Source organism: Musca autumnalis, unplaced genomic scaffold (genome assembly GCF_047663935.1).
Source record: "Musca autumnalis isolate F117 unplaced genomic scaffold, ASM4766393v1 scaffold_3, whole genome shotgun sequence".
In the NCBI taxonomy this organism is placed as follows: domain Eukaryota; kingdom Metazoa; phylum Arthropoda; class Insecta; order Diptera; family Muscidae; genus Musca; species Musca autumnalis.
In genome coordinates, this window is record NW_027411866.1 from 260,945,739 (window position 1) to 260,958,087 (window position 12,349).

Sequence of the window (12,349 nt, forward strand, 5' to 3'; positions counted from 1 at the left end):
TTTAGGAGGTTTTTCGATTTTGTGGCCGATAAAAATTTGCATATATTTGGATTAAAGCTCAGAAGTGTTGTGGAGGAGGTACCTGTAGAAATTCATCGGCATAGTCCATTTAGGAATTGGATCTTATTTTGGTTTTTTCTTTTCGATATTTAGAGGGCCCTCCAGGCATTTCAGTTAGTCATGGTATAACTTAGAGGTTTTGGACCACTATGTCAGGAAGCATGGACTTTCACACGACATAATATCGCTGTAAACAGGACAACGAAGAGATGCTAAATTGCACATAAACAAAAATGTTGAACTTGTGTGGGGGAGGTACTCTTAAGGAGAATACCGATATGGAACATGTTCGAACTTTATCTAAGATTTGCAGAAATATTACGATGTGCAAAGTATGTACCAACTCGGTTACTGCCTACGAGAGTTATCGTGCGCACCATTTTATCGAAAAGTTTTGAACTTTTGGACCAAAATTTTGGACCAAATCGGCTGATCCTAGAAATATTTTCATAATTTTTGTTTTCGACAGATCAGCTTTCCGATGAACTAAAAATATTTAAATTCGGTCTTGCAGTTGCAGAGGAATTAGTGTGTCCAAAAAACCGGTTTTTTGAAACAATACGGTTTTCGGTTAACCGAAATTTTCGCTTTTTTCAAAAACCGGATTTCGGTTATTAACATTTTCAAAAACCGGTTAACCGGTTTAAACCGGTTTTTTAAATAACTGTAAAAATTTCATAAAAATTTTATTAAAAATTGGCGGAAAGGGCTAAATTAAGTATAACGACTTTGTTATATAATTATCTCATCAAATCCATGATATCTGAATATTTAACCTTGAAATTGGGGCAGCAATATTAAGATTGAAATTGTGATTTAAGAATAGTATAAACTGTTACTAATATAAAATTATGTACCAAAAGAACTAAATTTACAATTTACGTCGTTTCGCTTTGTAAGCTTCATATTATTGTGAAATGTCTGAATAAAACATACATTTCATTATTATTACATTGCATTTATAACCTGGCATTCGGCTAAAGATCGTGTTAATTACAGTCAAACTTCCCTATAACGTAGATCTTGGGGACAAAAATCAATATGTTCAAAAAAGGAATACTCTCAAAAAGGAATACTCGTGCCCTCAGAGAGAGCTTCTCTCCACTCACACCATTAAATCTCCCTGAAGTATGCAAGAAAAATAACCTGCCGAAAGCTGCTTTAAGACCATTTTATACAAAATACTTTTCAGTTTTAAACACATTTGGCATCTAGAAATTTGCCTATTTTATGTTAGTTGAGTTTATTTTACTTTCAAGAGTAATATTGTAATGAAATATTGAAAATATTACTATTTTAAAAAAACCGGTTAACCGGCAAAAATAACCGGTTTTTTCGGTTAACCGAAAATGACGATTCTGAGGAAAACCGGTTTCGGTTTTTAACGAAAAACCGGGTAACCGGTTAACCGGTTTCGGTTTTGGACACCCTAAGAGGAATACAAGAAATTCAAATTTAACATTTGTTCCAAAATTCAAAAAAATTTACATTTGTGTAATAAAGGTACACTTTATATCGGAAAGGGCATGGAAAAACGCACACATTTTTACCCATGTAATTGCTATAAATTTAAAAAAAGTGTTAAAGCGATGGAATGGGACATGTACAAAAGCATCATTCTGTGAAAACGGAACTTTATTCCATGCTGTTCCCTAAATGTTCTAGTACACTAAAGTTGTAATTTCACTAAAATTTAGTACCTGGGGAAAAATAAAATAGCTCACTTCGTGTAAACGCTACGGTAATTTATTGAATTCTTAAAGACAACAATCCTACCTATTACCTAACAAAAATCAATGAACACAATATCTGTTCTAGTTTCCGAGAAATACCTATTTCTTTCTCGAGGAATTTGCAGAAATTACGTATTTTCCAAAATTGCGAAAAAATTATCGTCTTTAGGAGCCCCACCTTCCAATATTTTGACCTAAGGTTTTGGTTTCCTTAGTTTCAATATGTTCACTATCGAGTCCGGATACTCGAAATCACAACCAACGTTGTTAAAACTCTCGTCGTAATGATAATGTCGTTGCAGAGAGTTGGTGAAAATGACATGCCAAAGCATTGGTGGAAATGATATGCCAAAGCATTGCACAGTGTCCGATTTTCCAAAAAACCTGGCCAAAAATCGAAAAAAATTTTTTATCAATTTACACTAAAAAGGGTCAGATATTGTTTATAGGATCCCAGTGAGTGTAGTTATGAAAAAATATATACATTTCTTGTTTAATAAGTGGGTATAAAAGCAGGTCGAAGTGACCCTATTTGGAAAAATGTTTTTTTTTTTCAATATTTAAGTTAATTATAAATCTATGATAATATGCAAAATAAACAGCGGTTATTAAATATTTTCTTTTCGCAATTGTAATGAAAATTATGTGAAACGTATTTAAGATGTTCAGTGTAGCCAATGAATCGTACATTCTTTAATAATTGATGTCCGTACTTGTTAATTTTTTTTCAAGAGTAAGATCGAGTTGGGCCGTGTAATTTATCATTTCATAAAAAAGGAAGGGTTTTTTTTACCAATTTCCATCGAAACATCCTGCACATATTTGCACTTTTTGTTTTTATGTGATCTTTTGTCTTGCAGGTATGTACAGATTTTCTTTCATTCAGAATGTCAGAATATAGTATAGGGTCACTTTCTGGCGTTTGGGTATAATTTGGAGTTTTGGTATATTGTAGGACCTATAGTAAAATTTTATGGCGAACAAATTTCTAGAATATTTTGGTCCGATCCGATCACATTTTATAGGAAATTTTAAAGATTTGTGGAAAAAGGACCAAAAGGACCCGCACTCGCACGAGGGTTAATTTTTTTAAGAAAAATATTCCTCGCATTCTTGTCAGTATAGTTACCAAAGACATTATACACCTAAAGTACAAGGATTCCAAGTGATCTTAACTCAAATATTTACAAAACTGTAGAAATGGTGGAAGCTTGCCACCCTATTTTAGTTTCTTCGTTTTTTTGGCAAAATTGATACAATATTTTCTTGGTATGTAATGCAAATAGAGATTTCTTTTCTTTGGTAACTTATAGTGAAATTTAGCATAGAACATTTTTGTCTTTGGCGGCATTCTCCTAATATGATGCTTTGTATGACAATTTTGCCAAAACTCACATGAAGTACGCCCTTAACCCTAAAATGTGTTTATAATTTTGCATAATTCTGAAGTTTAGGTAAGGTATAGAGTTTTGGTGTATTCTAGGACCCATAGTAAAAATTGATGGCGAACAAATTTGTAGAATATTTTGATCCGATAAGATCACATTTTATAGGAGGAGGGACCAAAAAGAACCCTTAAATGACCGCCTGACGGTTAAATAATATCAAAAATGTAATCAGCAGCCCGAAAATCGGTAGGTTCTTGCCCTACCATGGAATGTAAAAAGTTACTTTTTACCCACCAATAAAACACATCAAGTTGGCAACCCCACAATGCGCAACAAAAATCTCATTATTAATGTCATCTCGACATATCTGTTTTGTCATCTCTTTAACAGAAGAGAGGATTCAAAACAACAAAAGTTATGACGTCATTAAACATAAAAACGGGATGAGGTAGTTGTACTACCAGAACAAACCAAGTACGTCATTAAATTGTAACTTGTAATCGCAATCACTTTCTCTCTCAGATACGTTCTATTATGTATCACACACTCATTACACTCACCCAACAAGTTGCAGTTGTATGTTTTCTTTTTGTTTTCCTTTTTGCTGCTGTTGTTGTTGTGGTTATTATTGTTTTTCACAGAAGTGAAATCGGAATTGTGGTCGGGGGAGCCCCCAACGAACGAACAGCACCAATGTTTTTCACCTGTGACGTCACATTTGTTTTGTTTTCCTTAATTCGTATTTTTGGCTCGACTTGAACAGTGTGAGAGTCCAAATAGAATTAACGATGGGAATCTCTATTTTTATTCGAAATCACTAGAAAAAGACCCAACAAATGTTGGTTGGTGGTTGCTTCAAGGCAAACATGAAAGAAAACTGTTGGCGACAATTGTTTTTGGTTTTCCATTCCTTGTGCCATTTTCAGTTGTCAAATTGGTGACCTTCACACATATACACCATAATGGTAGATAGATAGTAAATTCCAAATACATAATACAAATACATAGGCATATATAGTATAAATACAATAGACACTTGTCATTTCGATTGAAATGCAGATTAAAGTACTAATGTCACAGTTGGTTATAATTATCATATTGGAGACTGTAATTAAAATTTAATTTAGATTTCTGATTGGTCGGTACACCTATCTATTACTGTTTTAGTATTTATTTATTTTGTTATTTACCTACATGTTATTTTATTATTTAAATAATTATGTGTTATTTTATTTATGGGTACATTACACTATATGTTTTTTATACGTATTTTATCACTTTGGATATACTAATCCACACACCAGCTGATGTCATACACGTGAAAAACATATGGTGTAATGTAACCATTAATAAATTTTATGTTGTATTTTGTTCTTGTTATAAAAAGGAACATTAGGTTTAATACTAACTTTAAATGCCAAATTAGATCAACAAATTTGGCCCCAACAATGTTATAATGACAGATTTTAAACGTTTTTTGAGATACTATGCTATTTTAAGTCAAACTCGACTCCCTTTTACTAAAAAAATATTCCTATTTGGACAGGTAACCCCCAAAACTTAATCAATCAGTTTCTTCTATAAACGCTAGGGCCTTATAGGCCTTTAAAATGATATGAATGGAATGGAACGAAGGACAATGTCGAACCAAAATTAATTGCAACATGTTCAAACGTTTTTTGAGATACTATGCTATTTTAAGACAAACTCGCCTCCCTTTCACTAAAAAAATGTTCCTATTTTGACAAGTAGCCCCCGAAACTTAATCAAAATTCATTTATGACTACTTTATTGATTTGTACTAATTGCTGTTGGCCCATAAACATTAAATTCCTATAAATGATTGATAAGAAAATTATGCTAAACAATTTCAGAAAATAGTTTTTCAAAGTCTGTTTTTTTTTGTTTGTGTTCATAATTCCCGCGTAAATCTGTAGAGAATATGGAGTTTTTTTCGATAAAACTAATGGTGTTCATGAATTTAAATTGTAACCAGCGGTACTACTTGAATTAGTCATCAGTGACGGCCCAACAATTTGAATCATTCAGTCAGAATGCAAATTATGCGCAATACATCCAGACTTTTCGAACTTTAATCTTTTTGTCTAACTTTTTTCATTTCACAAAGCAATGCCATAAAATGACACGACAATTCCATACCAATAATCTCAACGATAAGTTAACAATTATTAATGCCGTTAAACTTGCCTACCGATCGATATATTGATATGTGGGTTAATGGAGGTGTTATATTTGAATACAATGGAACACAATAACTGAAGTTTGATGAACATTTTCTCTGTGTTTTAAACAACGGGATACAAAAGTCTATAGCATTTGTATTGAAATTGTGTAAGCCAAATTGTTATTGTCATTAATTTTTACAACCTTTAACAGGGCTTAGTGAAGACACGGCTGTAAGTAAACACTATAAATTACTTGTACAGTATGCAAAGCTCATATTCGTACATCCCTAAAAAATGAATAAAATCGGCAAGCGGTTGCCAATAGAGTTGGGCAATCTCTTTCAATTGAACGATCCAGATCACTATCTCGTTCAATGGACACCGGTAATTTCTTTGACTAAACTGCGTATACTTAATTTTACACGTTGGTTTTTATGATGTTACTCATTCGCCTTTGAACGAGGACAGTGATCCGGATCGTTCAATTGAACGAGATTGCCCAACTCTAGTTGCCAACCCATCATCAAACCTATGCTTCTACGTAGGTTTCCATGCTGCTACAACTTTTTCTTTATAGCTATATTACATTACGTGTATTTCATGTGTATGTTTTACATTTTTTTACATCTACATGTTGTACACATAGTGTGATCCATATAAAAAATTTCGTCTATCAAAATGATGTGTGAACCCATGTGTAACTTTTTCGTTTTAGAGCCCTTCCTATTTTTGTATATACAATAAATAGAAAACAGCTGATTTGTTTGTTTTGATGAAAGCAGAAATTTGCAAAATTTGCTAAAAGAAAGAATTTTGTAAAGAAACATAAATAAATCGATTTGATAAAGTATTTGTTTACATTTATAGGTTATGTCACACAAAAAACATGTACTGGTGTAATAGCAAACATTATAAATCCTATGCAAAATGTCATTTTTCGCACACACAAAGAATTACACGAGGACAAAAAAATTCAAAACATACACATGAAATACACGTAATGTAATATAGCTATTATTTGTCAATATCATGTTAGCGATCACACTTTTGGCCTGTTCCTTTACTTTTAAAAATGGTAAAACCGGCAAAAGTAGTAAAAGTTGTAAACTGCTCCCATATGAATCGTATGGTGTCTGAAGTAAAGGAACGCTTTTCGAGTAAAAAGTGGTAAAACTTGAAGATTCTTGTACGTAAAGGAACAGAGCTATTAATGTGTTACATTGTTAACAATTAAATATGCATGTATATGTTTTAATCTATTATAGAGAGGTTTCCATCGTTTGTGGCATTCAGAAACTTCTCTCTTCTTGCAGACCCGTCCCTTCTTTATGTTCCGTATCCACGATGTTTCTTTTCTGCCTCTCGGTCTTCTTCCTTCAATTGTCGGTCGACATTCATCCATCACATTTTTCTAAGTTCTTCTGATTTTTTATTCAAATGAGTTCTTGAATGTTTTTTTAAAAATAGCTTTGTTCCAGAACTAAAAAGTTTTTACAACTTTTACACATTTTACTCGAAAAACCGTTCCCGTACACAAAAAAAGTTGAAAAATGTTCACTTCTCTTTAAACAAAAATGACGCTGAATGGCGCTCTGTTTAAAAACTTTTTACTCGACAAATTTGAGCGTTCCCGAACTATTTCAAAAAACTTTTGTGTAGGAAAACATTTTTTACAGCTCCCTCTTTTACGAGTTTTACTATTAAAAAGTACGGAAACGAAGCTAATGATTATGGTTATATTTACAATTTCTATAACGCCATCTGTACCTAAGTAACGGAATAAATTAAAAATCTGTTTTTTATTTTTAAACCTTACTTTTTTATAGAATTCCCCAACAATTGTTTCATATTTGCATATAGAATATGGAATTAATACGAACTTTGCATACTGTATATATGTACATTAGGGTTATGACTTTTTGACTTTTTTTCTCAAAAATGATTTCCTGTAGTGGGAATGAATTAACTTTTGTTTATTAATAGAAAAAGTAAAATTTATTCTATTTAAGTATTGAAAAGGTTTCTCACAAACAACTTTGAATTTTGTCTGTTTTTTAAATACTTTGAAAGGAAACAACATTTTTTAGAAAAAAATATTACCTTTTGCACGAATGAATGACCTTTGCCTATTATTGACTATAACTATTATTCAATTGAAATATTGAAAAAAAATCCGCACAAACCACTTTTAATTGATATGTGTGTGTGTGCGTGAAATGTTTCTATCGAATCACCAATATATGATATAGGGATATGAGGTTGTATAAAAGTCATAATCCTAGTATACATATGAGACTTACTGCTCTAACGTTAAATTTCTTTTGTTTTTGTAACAACTACAAAACAAACAAATGAAATTGTTGTAATATAAACAATGAATAAAGTTGTTAAAAAGTTACAGAATAGGGGGCAGGGGCCTAACCTAACTTTACTCATTGTTTATTTTACAACAATTTCATTGCAAGGCATCTTTATATAAGGTATATGCATGAATTACAACAACTAACAAATTTACAAAAACAACATTGTTGTTATTGAAAATTAATTGTCAAAGAAAATATTGAATAATAGGGTCGTTCCAAATTTTTTTTTTAGGAAAAACATAAATACATTTTGAAAATCCTCTAAAATAGAACAAATTTGAATCAAAATGTAAATGTAAGGTATTGACAACTCTCGTGGGTAATTTTTATTACACGTTTAAGATGAAAAACAGTATTTTAAGGTAGCATATTTGAAGGTTTCAAACTTCATGAGTAGACCCTATTACATTTTGAAAACTAAACTTACAAAAAAAGTAAGAACACAGCTGATTGTCACTTCTACCTTGTATAAATATGCCTTGCAATTTCATTTTTTGTTTTGTAATTGTTACAATAACAAAAGAAATCTTAACAACTTTTCAATCGATAAAAGTTACAGAATAGGCCTACAGAAAATATTTCATTGTTCGATTTGAGAATTGTTTGTAATATGTGCTGAATTAGTATTTGACAAAAAAAAAAAAAAAATAAATAACTTAACTAAAATAACATCTTCATCTGATATTACGTCTCTAAATGCGTGGGAGTTCAGTGAAAATATAGATGATATATGTATGTAGGTCCTAATAGCCATGATTTTAATGTGGAACTAAACATATTTTGTAGTCCCTTCTGTGACTCCTGTGTTCAGAACATTTGATGAATTAACACTATAAATCGACATAAATTCGAGTTTTCTAAATGATCGCAGTTCGATTATTAGGCTTAATCGACACCACTTGCCTAAAACTAAGTTTTATGTAACACCTCAAAAAAGAAAGAAAACAAATTTCATCCAAAAATATTTTCGTGTTTTTTTTGGCAAAGTTAGTATAGATGATATTATCTTGATATACAAATAGTGCAAATATATATTTAATTTCTTCGGTGACTTATAGTGAAATTTGACGGAGAACATTTTTGCCTTTGACGTCATCCATTGGTTGTTGGGGCAAGTTTGCATAAACTTAGATAAGCTACAACATTAAGTCTAAGATGTTTTTAAAGATTCCTGGCCTTGGGGTATGATTTAGAGTTTTGATGTATTCTGAGACCAATAAAATTGTATAGTAAATAATATTTTAAAATATGTTGATCTGAATGTGATCATATTTTAATGACGTTTTTGAAAAAGGTCCAAAAATATACCTTCAATGACTCACTTGAGGGTAAATTTGTTTTGCGAAGAGTTTCATCGCATTTTTGTCAGTAATACAACCGAAGCTACCTGTCTACCTAAAATGCAAGGATTCTACGGAATCTTAGCTCGAATATTTCCAAAAATGTATTAATGGGGGAATTTGCCGTACCTATTTAGATTACCTGCCGAGGTAAACTTTTAAAACGCCGATACACGTGTCTTCTATTTGTCGGCCCATTTTCATAATCTGCCATATTTTACCTGGAATTATTTTTTGTGTTGCATTGCGTTATTGTTCATTAAATTCGTGGTCGAATTCTGGCCAACCTAATTTTTAATGAGGGATTTAACCGCGCATCCGGTGTTCGACTCAACCACAAAAGCTTATATTTTTTAAAAGAATATTTTACCGCGTTGCCGATTTTGGAACAAATACAATATTTGGTTTAGGGAGATTTAACCGCGTGCTTCACATTGATCTGCAGTAAAAATATGAAAAAATATAATGGGTATTTACAGAAGTTTCAGGGAGGACTTCGGCAAGAGCAAGTGTATATTAAGGTTTTATCTCAAAGGGAAACATTGATGTCGGATTTCGTTTTAGGCGGCACCATCTAATATGTTTAGTTTTGTTGGATTTTAAGATTGCCACAATTTGAGCACATTCGGAATATGTTAACACGTGCCACTGAGGCCTCGAAGTTTCCATAGTAATTTGTATGGGACCAAAAGCGAATTTCCAAGAAATCGCTCTACAGACCACCTTTATTGTCCAATCGGTGGAAAAATTTTACCAGTTCTTTGTTGTGGCTAAAAAACTAATCCTACAAAAATTGTGAAAATCGGCTCGGGTTTTAATATTAGCTATGTATAGGGTCCATGAAAACTTTGAGGTCTCAGTTGCAAATGAACACCCTCTCAAAAAAACTATAACTGAATTGCGATAAACACTGCAAATCTTATATTTGTTCATATCCTGCACGGCTGCGTGGTCGGTCGTATTTTTATACCCTACACCACTATGTGGGGAGGGTATTATAAGGTGGTTTTGGCCAAAAAGTTTGTAAAGCATCGATACTTATATATAACATACTTATATACATATACCAAAATGAATGCCTCGACGAGCTGAGTCGATCTGGCTATGTGTGTCCGTCCGTCCGTCCGCCTGTCCATCTAAACCTTGTAATCACGCTACAGGCCGCAATTTTGATCGGATCGTCACCAAATTTTGGGTGTTGATGATTTTGGTGATGGTCGGATAATATATAATATTTCGACCCCTAAAATGGGCAAAAAACTTATTTGGAGAAAATGTCAACGTTTTATTTCAAAGCGCATATCTTCGCATCTACAAGGGGTATATCAAAAACAAAACCTGCTTTACAACGATGTGTAGTAGGTTGTCGTAGGTGGTCAAACAACGAAGATATCGCGATAGTCGCTAATAGAACTCAACTTTTAATTTTTGCGATTTAAATTATAATGACGAATATCACAGCTTTGGATGGGGAACTTCCAAAAGCAAAGCCTGGCTATGAAAGTAGAATATCCCAACTTTACAATAATGCAAAGTAAGTCGGCGTAGCTGGTCAAATAACGGAAATATAGCAATAGTCGGCAATGCATCCTATTTTTCATTTTTTTTCGAAATCGCGCTACAGGTCGCAATTTTGATCGGATCGTCACGAAATTTTGGGGGTTAATGGGGGTCCCACAGAGGAAGAAACCTATTGATTTTGATGGTGGTCGGATAATATTCAGGGGTCGGAATGGGCAAAACCTTATTTGGAGAAATGTCAACTTTTTATTTCAAAACCAATATCTCTGTTTCATTAAGAGGTATATCAAAAGCAAAACCTGGCAAGGAAAGTTGAAAATATCACCTTTACAACGCAATTTTGATCCGATCTTCATGAATTTGTTGGGAGTTGATGCGGGTCCCTCAGAGGAAGAAGCCTATTAAGTTTGGTGATAGTCGGATAGAATATAGAAGTCGGAATAAACAAAAAGCTTATGTAGAGAAAACTCAACCTTTTTTTCTTATGCGAATATCTCCGCTTGTGGTAGGAGTATTCCAAAAGGAAAGCCCGTCAATGGAAGAAGAAAAGTAGTATGTTGAGGTAAGTGGGCAAACAACCGAGATATCGCAAAAGTCAGTAATATATCCAATTTTTCCATTTTTTGTAATCACGCTACAGGTTGAAATTTTGATCGGATAGTCACGAAATTTTGGAGGTAGATGGGGGCCCCACAGGGGAAGAAACGTATTGATTTTGGCGATAGTCGTATAATATTTAGGGGTCGGAATGGGGAAAAACTCGTGTCATTCAAAGTTTTATTGTTTGTGAATATATCGGCTTCTAGTAGGGGTATTCCAACGGCAAAGCCTGTCAATGGAAGAAGAAAAAATTACTTTTACATTGGTGTAAAGTAGGTTAGCGAAGGTGATCAAACAAGGGAGATACCACAATAGTCAGTAATGCATCCAATTCTTCCATTTTTTGCAATCATGCTACAGGTCGTAATTTTGATCGGATGGTCACGAAATTTTGTTTGCTTATGGGGGTCCCAGAAAGAAAGAGGCATATTATGTTTGGTGGTAGTCGGATTATATTTCCTAAAAGAAATGTTTATCAGTGAAAAGCTTGTGCACAGGGGTAGTGGTGTAGGTTATCACATGGTCAGCCCGTCCCTACTATAGCCTATGCTCACTTGTTTATATTTATAACAATTGCAAAAAAAGCTAAAACCCTTATGTACATATTTATACCCTCAGCCTTTAGGCTAGAAAGGGTATACACACTTTCATACGGGCAAAATGAGCCCAAGTATGTTTGGACGAAATGTGTTTCAGACAATTTGGAGTCGATTTAGCAATGTTCGTCCGTATGTCTGGCTGGCTGGTGCGCACGATAACTCTCAAACGGATGAGCCAATTTGGTCCAAAATTTGGCTATCGTAATATTTTGTCCAAACTTAGTTTAAGTTCGAAGATGGGCCATATCGGTCTACTCCTTTAGGTACCTCCCCCACAAAAGTTCGAAAATGTTCGAAAAATTTGTGCGCACGATAACTCTTGAAGGGAGTAACCGATTTGGTCCGTACTTTGCACATCGTGATAAGGTTTCAATATGGACTCAATCGGTCCACTCCTTCGGGTACCTCCCACACAAAATTTCAGAAAAGTTCAGTTTAGGACCTTGAATCGCTTTGATTTTTGTTGTAGCAACTTATAATCACTGCCCCCCATACGGCGGTACAAGTTTTGTCAGGGGCAAGTCCATACTTCCTGAGAAAATAGCCTGAAAGGTGCAAA

General features: G+C 33.4%; 1 protein-coding gene across 13 annotated transcripts in view; it reads right to left on the reverse strand.

The window, feature by feature from the left end:
- The window catches only part of rdgB (retinal degeneration B), a 60,052-nt gene that overhangs the window by 38,396 nt on the left and 9,307 nt on the right, over positions 1 to 12,349 (reverse strand). The gene's annotated exons all lie outside the window — the stretch shown is intronic.